The sequence below is a fragment of the Saimiri boliviensis genome, chromosome 16 (assembly GCF_048565385.1).
Source record: "Saimiri boliviensis isolate mSaiBol1 chromosome 16, mSaiBol1.pri, whole genome shotgun sequence".
Taxonomy (NCBI): Eukaryota; Metazoa; Chordata; class Mammalia; order Primates; family Cebidae; genus Saimiri; species Saimiri boliviensis.
Window position 1 is genome coordinate 60,533,289 of NC_133464.1, and position 16,906 is coordinate 60,550,194.

The 16,906-nt window shown below is 34.5% G+C and overlaps 1 protein-coding gene across 2 annotated transcripts in view; it reads right to left on the reverse strand.

The window, feature by feature from the left end:
* Positions 1-16,906, reverse strand: part of CAB39L (calcium binding protein 39 like) — a 118,412-nt gene that overhangs the window by 78,237 nt on the left and 23,269 nt on the right. The window contains exon 1 of one of the 2 annotated variants that reach the window (XM_003942230.3): positions 16,582-16,666. The exons of the other annotated variant lie outside the window; for it this stretch is intronic. The gene's annotated coding sequence lies outside the window, so the exon portion shown is untranslated. Of the gene's footprint in view, positions 1-16,581; positions 16,667-16,906 lie in introns of those variants that run through there. 2 annotated transcript variants of the gene reach the window in all.

Sequence of the window (16,906 nt, forward strand, 5' to 3'; positions counted from 1 at the left end):
AAAATGTATTTGGTTTCCTAGTACCTATGAAAGTTATATTTATTCTACACTGCAGTCTATAAAGTATGCAATAGTATTATATCTAAGAAAACAATATATATGACTTAATTTATAAAAATATTTATTGCTAAAAATGCAAATGATCATCTGACCCTTCCTTCAGTGAGTCCTAATATTTTTGCTGGTTGGAGAGTCTTGCATGAATGTTGATGGCTGCTGACTGATCAGGGTGTTGGTTGCTGAAGGCTGGAGTAGCTGTGGCGATTTCTTAAAAGAAGACAATGAAGTTTGCTACTTTTACTGACTCTTCCTTTCATGAAAGATTTCTCTGTATCATGTGATAGTTTGTTAGCATTTTACTCACAGTAGAACTGTTTTCAAAATTGAAGTCAATCCTCTCAAACCCTGCCACTGCTTTAAAAGCTACGTAATACGCTAAATCCATTGTTGTTATTTCATCTTCACCAGGAGTAGATTCCATCTCAAGAAAACACTTTGCTCATCCATAGAAGAAACACTCCTCACCTGTTGAAGTTTTATCGTGAAATTGCAGCAATTCAGTCACATCTTCAGGCTCTACTCCTAATTCTTGTTCTTTTGTTATTTCCACTACATTGGCAGTTACTTCCATCATTAAAGTCTTGAGCCCCTCAAAGTTATCCATGAGGGTAAGAATCAACTTCTTCTGAACTCCTGAAAATGTTGATATTTTGACCTCCTCCCATAAATCACATGTGTTCTTAATGGCATCTAGAATGGTGCATCTTTTACAGCAGGTTTTTCTCTTTAGTTTGCCCAGACTCATTAGAGGAATCACGATCTGTGGCAGCTTTCACCTTATGAAATGTAATTCTTCAGGGTTTTTAAAAAACTTTTATTAGAACAATATGAACATAAGAAATGTATTTAACAAGTCTGAAAAGTCAAAGTTACTCCTTTGTCCATGGGCTGCAGAATGGATGTGAACAGGCATGAAAACAACATTAATGTCCTTGTACACCTCCACCAGAGCTCCTGGATATAAGCAGTAATATTTTCAAAGGAATCTTTTATTCCGAGCAGTGGGTCTCAACAGAGAGCTTAAAATATTCAGAAAACCATGCTGTAAATAGATGTGCTGTCATTCAGGCTTTGTTAGTCCATTCATAGAGCACAGGCCGAATAGATTTAGCATAATTCTTAAGAGTCCTAGGGTTTGGGGGATGGGAAATGAGCATTAGCCTCTACTTCAAGTAACCAGCTGCATTAGCCCCTAACAAGGCAGTCATCAGCTTTTCCTTTAAAGCCAAGCACTGACTCCTCCTTTCTAGCTATGAAAGTCCTAGATGGCATCTTCTTCCAATACAAAGGTGTTCCATCTACGTTGAAAATCTGTTGTTTTGTGTGGCTACCCTCACCAATGATCTCCGCTAGCTCTTCTGGATAACTTGCTGCAGCTTCTACAACAGCATTTGCTGCTTTCCCTAGCACTTTTATGTTCTAGAGATGGCTTCTTTCCTTAAACCTCATGAAGTGAACCTCTTTTAGCTTCAAACTTTTCTTTTACATCTTCCTTACCTCTCTCAGTCTTCATAGAACTGAAGAGAGTTGGGGCCTTGCCCTGGACTAGGCTTAAGAGAATGTGTCTGGCTTGATCTTCTATCCAGAACACTTAAACTTTCTTCATATTAACAATTAGCTGTTTCGTTTTCTTATTATTAGTGTTTTCATTGGAGTAGCACTTTTCATTTTCTTCAAGAACATTTCCTTTGCATCCACAGCTTGGCGAACTTACTGGTGCAAAAGCCCTAGCTTTCAGCCTGTACCAGCTCTGGATACGCCTTCCTCACTAAGATTAATTATTTCCACCTTTTGATTTAAAGTGAGAGATATGTTACTCTTCCTTTTACTTGAACACTTAGAGGCCACTATAGGATTATGAGTCGGCCTAATTTCACTATTGTTGCATCTCAGGGAACAGGGAGGCCTGAGGACAGTTAAGACAGGGTAATGGCCAGTTGATGGAACAGTCATAATACAAGCAACATTTATTGATTACGGGCACAGTTTGTGGTGTCCTGAAACAATTACAATAGTAACATCAGAGATCACTGATCACAGATCACCCTAACAGATGTACTAATAAATGAAAACGTTTGAAATATTGTGAGAATTAACAAAATGTATCAAGAGATACAAAGTGAGCACATGCTGTTGAAAAAAATGGCACCAATAGACTTCCTTTATACAGGGTTGCCATAAACCTTCCATTTTTCAAAAACACAGTGTCTTCAAAGCACAATAAAGGTGAAACACAATAAAATAAGGTATACCTGTAATTGCTTTCTTTCTCCCTGTAGTTCTACAGCACTAAGGGAAAGATATATAATTGTAGGAATTTTAAATACTCCCCGACATCAAAACAGAGTACAAATTATTACATAGTATCACAGAGATAATATGATATGATTTTTGTCCATTATTAACTCTGCTTGGTTCTCACTATAACAAGCTAATGCTAATTTTCTTAAATTAAAAAATTTTCAGGGCTTCCCTGTCAATCTGGTGGTTAGCTAGCATTTTCTGATTCATTATCTCCCCTTTTCATCTGATGGTGGGTTTGTTTATTTATTCATTGAATAAATAATCTGAGTAATTACTGAGCAGAAGCACTTTGCTAAATATTAGGGATAGAGCCACGAACAAAAAAAAAATACAATCCCTGCTCTTTGGAGCTTATTATTAAGTGGCAAAAGCAAACACTTTAGGGGCAATGGTGTCACACAATGGGGAAATAACACATAGCAAACTGCCTCAATACAATTGCCTTTCAAAAATTATTTTCATATTTTACTACACCTACTTATGTAATAAATATAATACTAGTTTAACAATGTTTTAAAATTTCATCTAATCATTATTCTCCAATTTTGGGATCCATATTTTGAAAGAAATCAAAATTCATACACTTAAACTATACTTGAGTTCCAGCACCCAGACCTCCTGCAAATTCAGGCAGAACTCTCCTGCCTGCCCCAGTTCTTCTTAGACCATGGCCAGCCCCACTCCACTCCCAGACCAAATACCTCCCCCATCACCTGGAAACTTGGGGCTGTCCTTCTCACACCCTGAGCAACCATGCTGGTCACTGTATATGCATCTTCTCCAATCACATCATTTACCTCACTGGTGGTCATTTAAGCATTGAGCCAAGCAGCACTCAAACCTTCTACACAAACACAAGACATCTAAACTCCCTCTAGTTGATTGACAACTGATCTACTGTACTGTAGTTAGTCACTCCCATCTAGGTGTCATTTATTCTCTCTGTAAAATGAAGCTGTTCTTAGAGTAAGATTGTGTATCAGGGCTCTAGGTTATTCATCACTGTTCCACATCCATTCTGAGTTAACTCCCAATATCTTATCATGGCCAAAGATAAAGTGCTTAAGGTGGGAAAAAAAGAAATGAGAGGCCTAACAATGGTGCTTTGTGGGGATAAGGTAGTAGTAATTTTTTTCATAAAGTCTAGCTTGGAGTTTTAAGAACATACATTATATTTCAGCAAAGCAGGCACTGGGGACAGGAAAAGATGCATGTTAGTCCAAAAAACTGACACTAGATAAATGCATTGAAAAGTCCATTAGGCATTGAAAACTGTGTTGAGACCATGCACATCAACCTGCCTTCCGCGTTAATGCTGACAGCAGGCCATGCAGCACAGAAATGTTAGTGGCCTGACAATGGCCCTCTTATACTTTTCCTCTTCCAGGAGTTGGTAAGCAGAATAAACAAATAGTAGTTTGTTCTTTTTTAAATTATTATTAAATGAACACAAGAAAAGGAAATAAATGCCCTGCAGACTTGGGCAAGAAAGGTTGCTTCTGAAATTCTCTATAAAGCTAGAACAGATATAAATTTCAGAAAAAAAGACAAAAAGCTCTTTTAGACAAAAAGAGAGCTGGTCAAGGTAAAAGACTGAAAATACATACATACATGCACACATAAACACACACATGCCAGAAATGCAGACTGGGAATCCCAAACCACATAGAGCAGATGGACAATACAGAAAATGGATCTGGGGCAACTTCAAGGTACAAAATCAGTTCGTCTGCATGTATTCATTCAAAACATATTTACTGAGCACTTACAATATGCAAGGCACTGAACAAGGAAATACAAAACAAAGAAGCCTCAAAGGGCTCACAATGTTGTGAGAGGCACAGATACATCCAGAATTTTCCCAGGAGGCAAAAAAGGTCAAAAAAACAAAAATGAGAAAGAAAAGATATCTAAGTTGTTAGATACATACATTTATATCTATACAGGTATTTCATAGCAATATGAAGAAAATATAGTGTTATCCCTTAACAGAGAGATATTACAACAAGGGAGAGGGCAGGATAGGAAGCAAAAAACAATAAAGGAATTAAAAATGGAGCAGAATCAAAGATATAACAGCTTAAACAGAAAAACAATGTAAACTTCATCGTTTGAAAAGTTTTTCTAGTTGAGATTCATATTAAGACCCAACATTCAGTGTCTTGTGGCTTTTAAAATAAATAAACGTTTCTTTCTCAAACGACATTCCAACAAAATGACCTCAAAAAACAAACAAATGAAGGCATAAAAATCAGGTTGGTTTTGGACTTCCATGAACCAGATGCCCTAAGACCATGGAGAAAATCTAGAGTTCTGAGAAGAAAAATCTATAACCCCATAACTTATCTTTAGCCAATATATCATTTATGTGTGAACAGATAGTGTATACTTACTAAAAGTGGAACAAAAAGATGAGATGGAATGAGGCCCACAAAGAGCTCAACAAAATTAATGCTAAAAAATCAGAAATAGTTCTTGAAAAGGAGCCTTTATATTGTTAGCAGAACATGTGGGAGGGTGAGAATCTACAATTATAACTCATTCATATAGGAATAAAAATAAATAAGGATTCAACTAAAGAAGTTAAAAAGAAAACTGCCCCAAAAATCTTCAAGAAAAGATGGATGGGAATGATGGTAGAAGCAGAAATAATTGAGTCAGAGAAGTGAAAGAAAAGGAAGAAAACCTCTGGTAGCTGTTTGGTCTGGGTTTCTAATGATAGATCTCTCTTCCCTACTTCCCACCTCACCTCACCCCACCAAAAAGATGGGAACATGACCCAGATTGGGCCAGAGTCTTCCCTGTCCTGGATGCAGCAACTGGCTAGCAAATAGATTGTGACACAGCCAATCAAAATAAAAAAGAAGAAAGGAAAGTGTTGATGAGAATGCTAAGAAAAGGGAACTCTTGTATGTTGCTGGTGGGAAGGTGAATTAGTACAGCCACTATAAGAAACAGTATGAAGGATATGCAAAAAAATAAAAATAGAACTACCATATGATCTAGTAATCCCACTTCTGGGTATATATTCAAAGGAACTGAAATGAATATGTCAAGGAAATACCTGTTCTTCCATGTTCATTGCAGCCTTATTCACAATAGCCAAGACATGGAAGCAAACTAAGTGTCCATTAAAATATAAATGGATTAAAAAATGTAATGCAGCCTGGACACAGTGGCTCACACCTGTAATCCCAGCACTTTGGGAGGCCAAGGTGGGTGGATTACTTGAGTCCAGGAGTTCAAGACCAGCCTGGCCAACATGGGGAAACACCATCTCTACAAAAAATACAAAAATTAGCTGGGTGTGGTGGCAGGCGCCTATAATCCCAGCTACTCAGGAGACCGAGGCACAAGAATTGCTTGAAATGGGTTTGGGGGCAGAGGTTGCAGTGAGCCAAGATCACGACACTGCACTCCAGCCTGGGTGACAGAACAAGACTCTGTCTCAAAAAGCAAAATGTTGCTTTAAAACAGATTCCAAGCAGGGACAAAAGGTATGGTCATCTTCACTAGATATGGCCAAATTGCTTTCTCAAGTTTTTATGCCAGCGTATACTCTCACAGCTGTGTAGTGTGAGTCGCAGTTATTATCGCCCATCCTTCCCAACATTTGGGCCTGTCAGAATTTAAAAATTTTGCCAACATGACGGCTATAAAAGGTTGTTCCATTATGGCTGGAGTGCAGTGGTGCGATAACGGCTTGCTGCAGTCTTGACCTCTTGGATTCAAGCAGTCTTCCCACCTCAGCCTCCTGAGTAGCTGGGACCACAGACATATGCCACCACGTCCAGGTAACTTTTGTATTTTTAGTAGAGTTGAGGTTTTGCCATGTTACCCAGACTGGCCTTGAACTCCTGGCTGATTTTAGTTTTATGTAGAGAGAGGGTCTCTATATGTTGCCCAGGCTGGTCTCAAACTCCTGGGCTCAAGTGATCCTCTCACCTTGGCCTCCCAAAGTGTTGGGGTTAGAAGTGTAAGCCACCATACCTGGCCCATACTAGCTTAACTTTCTTATTCTGTACAATTCCTAATTCTACACTTTGCCCATTTCATATTAAAAAAAAAATTTTAGAGACAAGTTCTCGCTCTGTTACCCAGGTTGGAGTGCAGTGGGACAGGCACAGCTTACTGGAGCCTCAAACTCCTGGGCTTAAGTGATCCCCCTGCCTTAGCCTTCCAAAGTGCTGGGATAAGAGGCATGAGTCACTGTATCCAGGTACTTTGCCCAATTCTTTAAGGTGGCTGAAGAAAGTCATACCAGCTGCCAATACCAACTAATATAGTCCTTCACTATTAAATATAAATCACATGCAAGAATCATGAGGTGTTTGATGAAAATCAAGAATGTAAAAGAGAAATATAAAAATAAATAGAGCAAACCCTGGGGGGATGGTAAAAATTATATTTATAGCCCAAAAAGATATGCTATGCTATCACACCATAAAATAAGAATAGACTGCTATCAGTGAATGAGAAAACATTCTTGGAACTAAGAGCATGCAATGCAATAGAATAGCTGATTGGTAGAAGGGTATAGAATTGAAAAACAAATCTGCAATTTAAAGACCAAGCCATGGAAATCAGGAATGAAGAGTAAAATACAAGGGAAAGCAAAGAACTAATTCAGAGAAAAGTTGGAAATATACAGGATAGAGCTGGAGAGCCAATATTGATTGAATATAAATTCTTAAAGGAAAAGAAAAAAACAGAGATAACAGACAGGGGTGAGTAAAAAATACATCAACAAGTAAAAAGGAAGAAAAATTCCTAGAGCTGAACATGTCTTCAGATTTAATTAATGGTTATCATACAGAGGGAATGCAAAAAGGCCTACTCCAAGATACACTGTGAAATTTCTGAACTCTAAAGAGAAATCCCACAAATTTCCATAAAGGGGAAGAATCTACAGTGGCACCTAAGAACCAGACTGTCAGAACGGAATCAGGATTAGTAACTTGACACCAAATGATAGGAGGCAGTGAAACACGGTTTACATAGTTTCTAGGGAAAAAGATTTTTAACCTAGAATTCTATATTTAACCAATTATGCAGATGTGAAGGCAAAGTAAAATTACCTAAGAATGAAGACGGTAAAGGAGTAGGAGGAACAGAAAAGAAGATGGAGAAGAAACAGAAAAATGAGGAAACAGCTGAAAAGTAGGCAGTTGAGCAAAGAAACCAATAAAATGTACGGTTAAATCTAAGTAAAGGTGGATAATGTGTCTGTGATGCTTAATATGACTGCTAAAAACTTACTCCTGAAGTATTCTGATAGAGGCAAAATGTGTTTTAAAAAATCCAACAATCTGGAAAAATACAACTAAAATTCTTTTATAACTTTATTCAAGGAAAATGATAGAAATAATGATTAAATCATCATAAAATTTAAATGTTTTTGTCATGTCAAACTCATTTAAGTCTCTGGGTTTTCTAAAATCACATCACACACAAATTAAGATAAACCTGTCTCTTGTATTATTTATTAAACATTTAATGATGAATATTAGAATAATGGGAGTAGGATACAACCACTAGAAGGAGACAAAACAGGAACAACAATAATTTGACCAAATCAGCAAGAACCAGGAATGAAAAGGAAAGTATAAACTAGTAAACAGAAAATATAAAACAATATAGAAGGAATAAGAGCAACTAATGATTACAATATGTACAAATGTGTTAAATTTTATTACTAAAAAACCCAAGACTCTCAAATTGGGTACACACACACACACACACACACACACACACACACACACACTTCTCCTCTAAATTCTGCAAGAGCCATAATAAAAACAAAATGACATATGTTCAGAATAAAAGGATGCAAAAATATATATCAAGCAGTATTACAACATGAATATAAGAAATATGAGTTCAAGACAAATCATACACACATACACACATAGAGCATTTATGTATTTAGTTGTCACAAACAGAATATATGGAGGTTATTATACTACATATACACTGTATGTAACAGATATAATACATAGTCAATTACCTTTATAAATATAATACTATTTTATATGTATATTAGGTACAATAAAGGCTATATTAAATAATTTAATTTGGTGACCTTAATATTCTCTAGGTAGAACAAAGAAGTCATTGCTTGAAAGAGAAAACAGTGAAGTCTGGTAGGGAAAGAGATAAAAGATAGCTACTGACAGAAATGAGGACTGGAGCTACTAGGAAAGTAATCTAAATTATTTTCAGTTCAAATATGTTCAGTGTAGACCCTAAGTAAAATTCTGGCTAATAAAAATCAAAGGTTGTATTTATAAAATAATTTAGCAAATCAGATTTTTAATAATAGAAAACTGATGAAAATAAATTGTATCAGTAAGTCAAATAAAAATGACCTCAGTGGCCTATGAAAAAGGTATCCAATAAAATTAAAAGCAAGAGAGATATAAATCTTAGCTCAATTTATAAAATCATGGTTAGTGGAGGCATTCTTACTAAGAAAAGGTATAAAACAAAGATCATCATAATCATTATCATTACCATATGTTGTGGTCAATGCATTAAAATATAAAACATAAATGATAAAAAAGTTGGGAAGGATGTGACAAAATGGTAATTAACAGACAATATGATCATATACATAAAAATATGAACAACTGAAATTAGTAGATGTTAGGCAAAGTAGTTAAATACATGATAAATATACATATAGCTTTCACATATAAGCAATTGCCAGTCAGAAAACATAATGAAAAGCATATTCTGTTTATACTGGCAATTACCTATGTACAAAATCTATACCAGATGTGTATTTAAAAAAAATATAAAACCTTAATTTCAAAAATAGTATAATTATTATTCCTGAAATAGAAAACTAACAAAACAGAGAAACAGAGATGTAGAAATAGAAGATGTCTTTATCTATTCATCCCTTCAGCTAGCTATCTTTCTAATGTTATATTCACAGAATGATTCTAGAATGTGGCTTAGCTAATCTTAAGGATATTATCTAAATTATGAGATTTGTGATGGTTTAATTTTTTCATGTATGTACTTTTCTGCATTGCTATAATGAGCAAATTTCTTTTTTCTGAAATAATAGATTTGTGGAGAAAACCTACATAATTAAGATAGGAAAGATCTGAGGTTAAAAAAAAACCCTATTTTGTCTTGAATAGGCAGAATAAATTTTTAAATGTCAGTTATTCCTAAAGTCCATAGTTTGATACAGTACCAATCAAATGTGCAAAAACATTTTTTGGCATCTAAATTTAGTCAAGAATACTAAATAAGCAAGAATAACAAATTTTAACAATGAAGATGACTTAAGAGGAAACTGTAACACAGTAGTAGCACAAGAAACAAACACATCAATGAACAATACAGCCCAGATATAGATGCTAACATAAGTGACTTTCAGATTTCTGGATGTAAAATGATTTCTTTAATTTTAGAAGTGATGAAATAAATTTCAAAGTAAAAGACTAACAAATCAAAGTTAATACAAATATGCCACGAATATAAAAATTTGAATTTCTATAGATAAAACAATTAAAAATTACAGGAAAACAACAAACTAGAGAATTCTGTGATATGAATCTGAAAGCTGGAGGGCTAATATCACCACAACAGATCTCTTTAAGACAATTAAGATAACCATTAAGGAAATATACAGATAAGGGAAAACCATAAAAGAGGAATTATAGTTAATAAACTTAGTAAATGTTTAACCATTCTCTATAATAAAAAAAATGCAAACTCAAAGTGAAAGACTATTTAGTCCATTATGTTACAAAGTTTTTTGTTGTTTTGACAACTCAGTTCTAATGATGGTATTGTGTAACAGGCTCTCATTTCTTACTGGTGGAAATATAAATTGGGCAATAATTTGGCAGATATGAATCTAGAACCTTAAGATGTTCACAACCTCTGGCTTTGTAGTAATTCCACTTTTGGTAATCTGTCCTAGGAAAATAAACCAAAATAAGGGATTATCTTTATATGCAAAAACATTTACTGCAATGTTTATTATTATCATAAAAAACTGAGAAATATCTAATCTAACAGAGAGGAATAAACAAATTGTGATATACCCAGTTAATGGAACATCAGCATATTGCATAGATATTTTAAACTTTTAAACTTTAAAATTTTTTTCACATTTTAACATCTTCAAAGCTTAGGTGTGTCTTACAATGGTTGGTGCCTTACACTAATAGGCAAGTTCTTTTCTTTCTTGGTTGCACTAAAGTAACCATATGTCTTACAGCCAGAGACTTCTTAAATTTGATGAAATACCATCTTTGAAAATATTTCCAAAGAATGTGAAATAGAATGAAAATGTTAATGTTAAAAACAGCATTCCATATTACAGAGCATAACTACAACTATGTAAAGCAAACAAAAACACAAACACACAAAACCTATATATAGAAAAAATATTTTTGAAATGTTAACAGTGATTGCCTCTGAGTGGTATAGTTTGCTTGTGGATGCTTAATTTTCTTCTTCCTTCAAATGTTCTTGTTTTTTCCCAAGTTTGTATCATAGATTATGCAAATGCTTTTATAGTAGAAATGCCTCTCTTAAATGGTATTTTGAATGAATAAACAACCATTTTTTTAAAAGTTCAAACTGTGGAATATCTGATTGTCATGTCTTTTCAAAGCATTGTTCGAACATGATTCCTTTGGCTATAAAGTTTCATAAAGAGTAGTTGGCTCAGATTCTAGAGAGAAAGCCAAAAAAGATCATCTAACTCTGCTCCCAGGGAACTCATGCCCTGTAGATTTTGCAGTAGATTTTGGCAGCATTCTCTTTCCTGATACACAGTAAAATATTTCATATTTCTAACTTGTGTGTGAGCACCATTGAAGATGGTCCAAAGTCAACCACTCGAGTGAGTCATCTGAATATGTTCAGTGACATAAATGGAAAGAAGAGTTGGCAGTGAGGCAGTGGGAAAGGACCTAGGGCAAGAGCCACTGGGAGTATTAAACGCCCTTGCTGTTATCCTACTTAAAGGATTTCAAAGGGAATAAACATCTGTAGGTGGCTAATGAGTATTTCCAGGCCTTTATATCTAATCTCCAACTATGCTATTCAATAATAATTTGAGACCAGGTGCAGTAGCTCACACCTGTAATCCTAACACTTTGGGAGGTCAAGGCTGCAGTGAGCCATATTTGTGCCACTGCACTCCAGCCTGGGCAACACAGTGAGACTCTGTCTCAAAAAATATCTTTTTTTTTTTTTAAATAACGTTTTGAATGTCAAAGGTTTCCTAGCAAAACTGAAGGGAGTGAGAAATTTATCTCTGAAGCCAAAAGAGAAGTCTCAACATTTCCAGAGGTATAACCAAACTGCTAACTCATTTTAAGAAAAGCAACTTAAAAATGAACCTTCACATAAGTTTATTTTACAATCAACAATGAGTTAGAGAGGAACATTTCCAGATTTATTTCTGAGAGCTTGTTAATGTAACTTAAAGCATAGGAACCTTCTGTTAAACTAAAATAATTAAAATAAATCTACCACCACATTAAACAAAAATGTCAGGGCTGGGCGCAGTGGGTCACACCTGTAATCCCAGCACTTTGGGAGACTGAGGTGGGCAGATCACACTAGGTCAGGAGTTCGAGACCAGCCTGGCCAACATGTGAAACCTTGCCTCTACTAAAAATGCAAAAAGTAGCTAGGCATGGTGGTGCGCTTCTCTAATTCCAGCTACCCAGGAGTCTGAGGCAGGAACATCACTTAAACCAGGGAGGCGGAGGTTGTGCCACTGCACTCCAGCCTGGGTGAAAGAGAAGGTGGCCAAGATTGTGCCACTGCACTCGAGCCAGGGCGACAAGAGTAAGATTCTGTCTCAAAAAAAAAAAAAAAAAAAAAAAAATTCAGAAAAGTTCAAGGATACCATTATTTTATCTGTATTCCAAATAGGATTCACAGACAGAAGGAAATGAAATCAAATGTACATGGCAAATAATTGTGCCTGTAATATTCATTTTTGAAAACTCAGTGGGATGGAGGTTCCAGAGTACATACATATGTCAATGCTAAATGAACTGTTCTCTTAAAATGGGTGCATTTGATTATATGAAAAATTTAAAACAAAAATGTGCACCTTAAAGTTCTACTGTATTTGCTGTATCCAAGAAGACTCTCCCCAAAAAAGGTAATTTAGAATTGCCTTCACAAAGATGATTAAGTCACAAAGCATATCATTATATATGTAATAATACCATATCCATTTTGAAGTATATTACATATGTCAAAGGATCTTCCAACAGTATCTCTATGCTTCAATTTTTCCATTTGAAAATATATATCCTAAATGTAATTAGAAAGCACAACTGAATTTTGTGCTTGAAAACCTATAGACATGAAATAAAGTATAAATACTTTCACTGATAATCCTCTTCCTCAGTTCAAAATAACTAAGAATGACTTGTTTGTTTTTATAAGTTTCATTAACAGAATTTGAGGGAGAGGCATTATCTAAAAATGGGCAATTTACGCAGAAATGGAAAAAAGTTGTGAGGAGCTTTTTATGAGTCCCATTTATCTGGAAGCCTCACTCAGACTTACATCAGAATAAAAACTCTTTTATAAGAAAACTCATGTCCCTTGTTAATCACTCCTTATTTCTAATGAACAGTAACACTAAAATAAATTTTAAAAAAGAATTAACATATAAAGTTAGGAATATATATAACTACCAATACATTTATTATCTAAGGATCCTACTAGACTACTGTAATTCCAGAATAAAAAACCAATAACCTTATTTACTAGGTTCATACTAATATTTCTATTGACAGCTCCAGTCATTTCTACCTTCCAAAATTTTCTACCTTTATTAGCTATTAATAATTGTCAATGATGGATAATTTTATATTAGATTTTTACAATCTCAATTAATAGCAGAGATCTGAACCTAAGCCAGTATTTTCAAAAACTGGTAACTATCATTAAAGCATTAGATCTCACTGAAATTCACAAATGGTTACTCTTTAAAATATAGAATTATCAAGGGAAACTCATAATTCATTTTTCAGTCTTTCTTGTAAGCACATACATATTACACATAACAAATTCTGGTTAGATACTGTTATTGATATTAAGACATGGTTTACAAGAATAGTGTGAAATACAATGATTTCATGGCCACAGTAAGCCCTGTGTCTATTACGTGTCAATCTACAAAAACATGAGAGAGTAGAGATGAAAGTGAGTTTGCTGAAGTTATCTGTTATCCCAGAGCTGTTCAAAGTTGGTTTGGTTTTTCTGGCTGAGTAATTTAAAATAATCTTTCATCCTTCCGGAGTTGGAAGGGACTATATGAGTTTCTCCTAGAAATTTAAGACATTTAATTTACAAAACAGCAAAGTATATTATCTCATTATAAGCAGGAAAGATCTCTGCTTAATTAATTAGTGAAATACTTTGACTATAATTAATAGACATGCTAATATAGTTTTAATAGAATTTTTGGTTATGTGAATATCAGTTGAATATAATCTTTAAGCCACATTATAAATACATATGTGCATGTAAACGCAGACACATATATCCCAGAAATGGAAAATTGTGCAAATCTACCTTCATCCATTCAGTAAATATTTATTAAGAACCTATTATATACCATTTAAGACTACTCAAAATCTACTACATAAGATTTAAAATAGAGTAAAGAAAGTATTTCTTGATCAAATGGAAGAGTTTTTCTGCCACTACAAATCATCCAAGATAACTGAAACCTGCATCTACTATAGGGTTTAATTTCATTATTATTTCATACATATGCATATTGCATTACTGACTTTTAAATTTCATATACTGGCACTTCAGAGAGACTTTCAGGACCAATAAAGTTAATTTGCACAGATCCAATACGAGTTTTCCAAATAAGCCACATTTCTTCATATGGGGCTTAGTAAACATTTGCAAATATATAATCCTCTGAGTTAAAGTTGACATCTGACTTTAGAATGTCCCACGTACTCAAGATACCCACCTTGTAAATTGCCTCCCCTGGTCACCATTCCTACTCATTCAAGACAGCCACCAAATTATGCTATGGTCTTTTCTTGTTCTCTTGAGTCAGACCTATTCTGTCTTACTTTTGTCTTGTTCACATCTCACAATTCAATCAATTCTTGTCAGTCCATCTCTTTCTCATAATGAAAAACATATGCCCCTCTCTTTCCTTTCTTGGATATCTTGAAAAAATAACTCATTTCCATTTTTGTGAGCCAAAGAAATGGTTTAGTCCTCATGCAATAACTATTATCAGGTACCTATTATGTGCCACACACTGGGCTAGACCTTAGGAATGGCTAAGTATGAACTCAATGGCCAGAAATATTCTTGTAGCAAGAAAAACAGAAATCTGATTTCAATGTCAGATTAGGTCCCCAAAACAGTGCAATCAACCTTGAAAGCTCATGAAAGTACCCAAAAAAACCCATAAGCATCCTTCCAAATAACTATCCACCTATTAACCTTGCTTTTCTTCAAGCATTAACATTTAGAATAAAAAATAATATCTTATCCAACATCATTATTTTATACTTAGTTTCACCATTGGAATTGACTTTCTTATATTTTTCAAGGTAGCAATGGTTTTTCTATAGTGTGAGTAAAATATATTCTTAGACTGTAATAAACACCCAACAGTCACTTGATAAACTGTTTCCCAGGGAACATTGGTTCTAAATTTCCAACAATCCACTCACAAGTAAACTTCTGAAATACAAAGCATTTGTAAATTGGGAATGCATTATTCTTTATTTCTATATCTACATTCCTTTGAGCTTAGGAAATGGTACATCACTAAGGTAACACCAGTGAATGACTAGTTTAAAATAAAAAAAATTATTCTGCAAAGTGTAAAGCTGTAGGCAAGTAATTTTCCACCAGTCTAAGAAGGACTGAGCATGGGAAAATCTATTTAAAAAGTAAAAGTAAGTTTGTGATATTATCTCTCTGATATTTACTTTTAAGTGCAAGATACTCACTAGCCCAGAAAAGGTTTCCAAAGACCAGCTGAGCTGCTTCTTATACATAGGTCAACATTCTAAAAATAAATAAATAAATAAACAAAACCCCACAAAATCCCACAAAACAAAACCTGTTCTACAGGCTTCTGTACACATAGAGGAAATGTTAGAGAAAGTACAGCCATTTTATAGTCTATCTAGGGTACAAACCCCTTTAATATGCTTACTAATACTCTGCAGAAGTTTTCATTTCTGTTGTTTTGCCTTAAAGGACTCACTTGAGTTGATAACTAAAGACATATATATTTCTTGAGGCTAGCAGAGGGTAGATTAGAAACTCTGCTTAGAGTGGTGCATCTTCATGCAGTGACTCAGTTTCACAGTTAACAACATACACTTCCTTCCTCCTACAGAAGAATGATTACATGCCTCCATCCATTCCTTTAAAAAGATGTATATAATTAGTATACACTCTCCTGTTTTAAGATTATACAAAGAAGGTTTTATTGGAATGTGAACGGATATTTTAAGAGTTTATTTTTCCTTGCTTTATTGCTTATACATACACACACACACACACCAGGTTACAATTGCTCTTCAACAGAATAAGATTATATGAGAGGAAAGCTTAGTATAAACTGTGAGAGCAAAATAACTGCTTTACTCCTTACTTAGAAATCCAAATGCATTCATTCATTTTACATAAAGTAGGAAAACTCAGGTGTCACTTATTGGGTCTAACAGAAGCAGTCAACATTTAAATTATATATCCTTTTAATTAATAGTATCAACATTTTTATTTAAATTATAAGAGAATCCTATAATTTATAATACAAAACATCACAGTGATAATTTAAAATTTATTAACAAGAGACAGAAAGAGGTAACTTTTGAATTTTCATGCAGTTGAAAGAGAAACATGAGAAATGGTATACTGTACTGCCACTATTTTTGGAAACTCTTTGTAAATAAAAACCCATTTCCAAAATAAGATATTCCACGGACACAGAACAGTTGATAATGGTTCAAGTGCCTTAGGCAACAGAGAAGTATTGTTTTGTAGTTTTTTTAAACCTCTCCTAGTAACAGCAATTCATTATGCACAAAGAAACAAGGTAACAGTATGGTTTATAATGAATATACTGTATAAGTAATAACTACAGAACCTCAATTAAAACTAAAGTTTACCATATTCGTTCCATTTCTATAAACCAGTATGGATAACCTTGTTCATACTTACCAAATGTTACAGAAATGCCTTGGCTTGTCTAAGCAACAAAACGTAGACACATGGTGAGGTGCTGAAGACAGCTCTTTCTTGAGCTCAAAGCACTTTAGATGAAGTAGCCTTTATTGTCCATTTAATAGAGGTTGCCTCCTATTACCAAGTGTGGCAGAGAAAAGAGTTTCCACAATTCTGTCTTGACTTTCTGTCTCTCTCTTTGAAGAGTAACAGTTACCACCGGAAAACGTTACCAGAAAATGATCACTTGAACACTCACATAGAGCAGCTGTAAATTTCCACTCTCTTTGCTTGCTCTCAGATTCCAAGCCTTGCTTGTCTC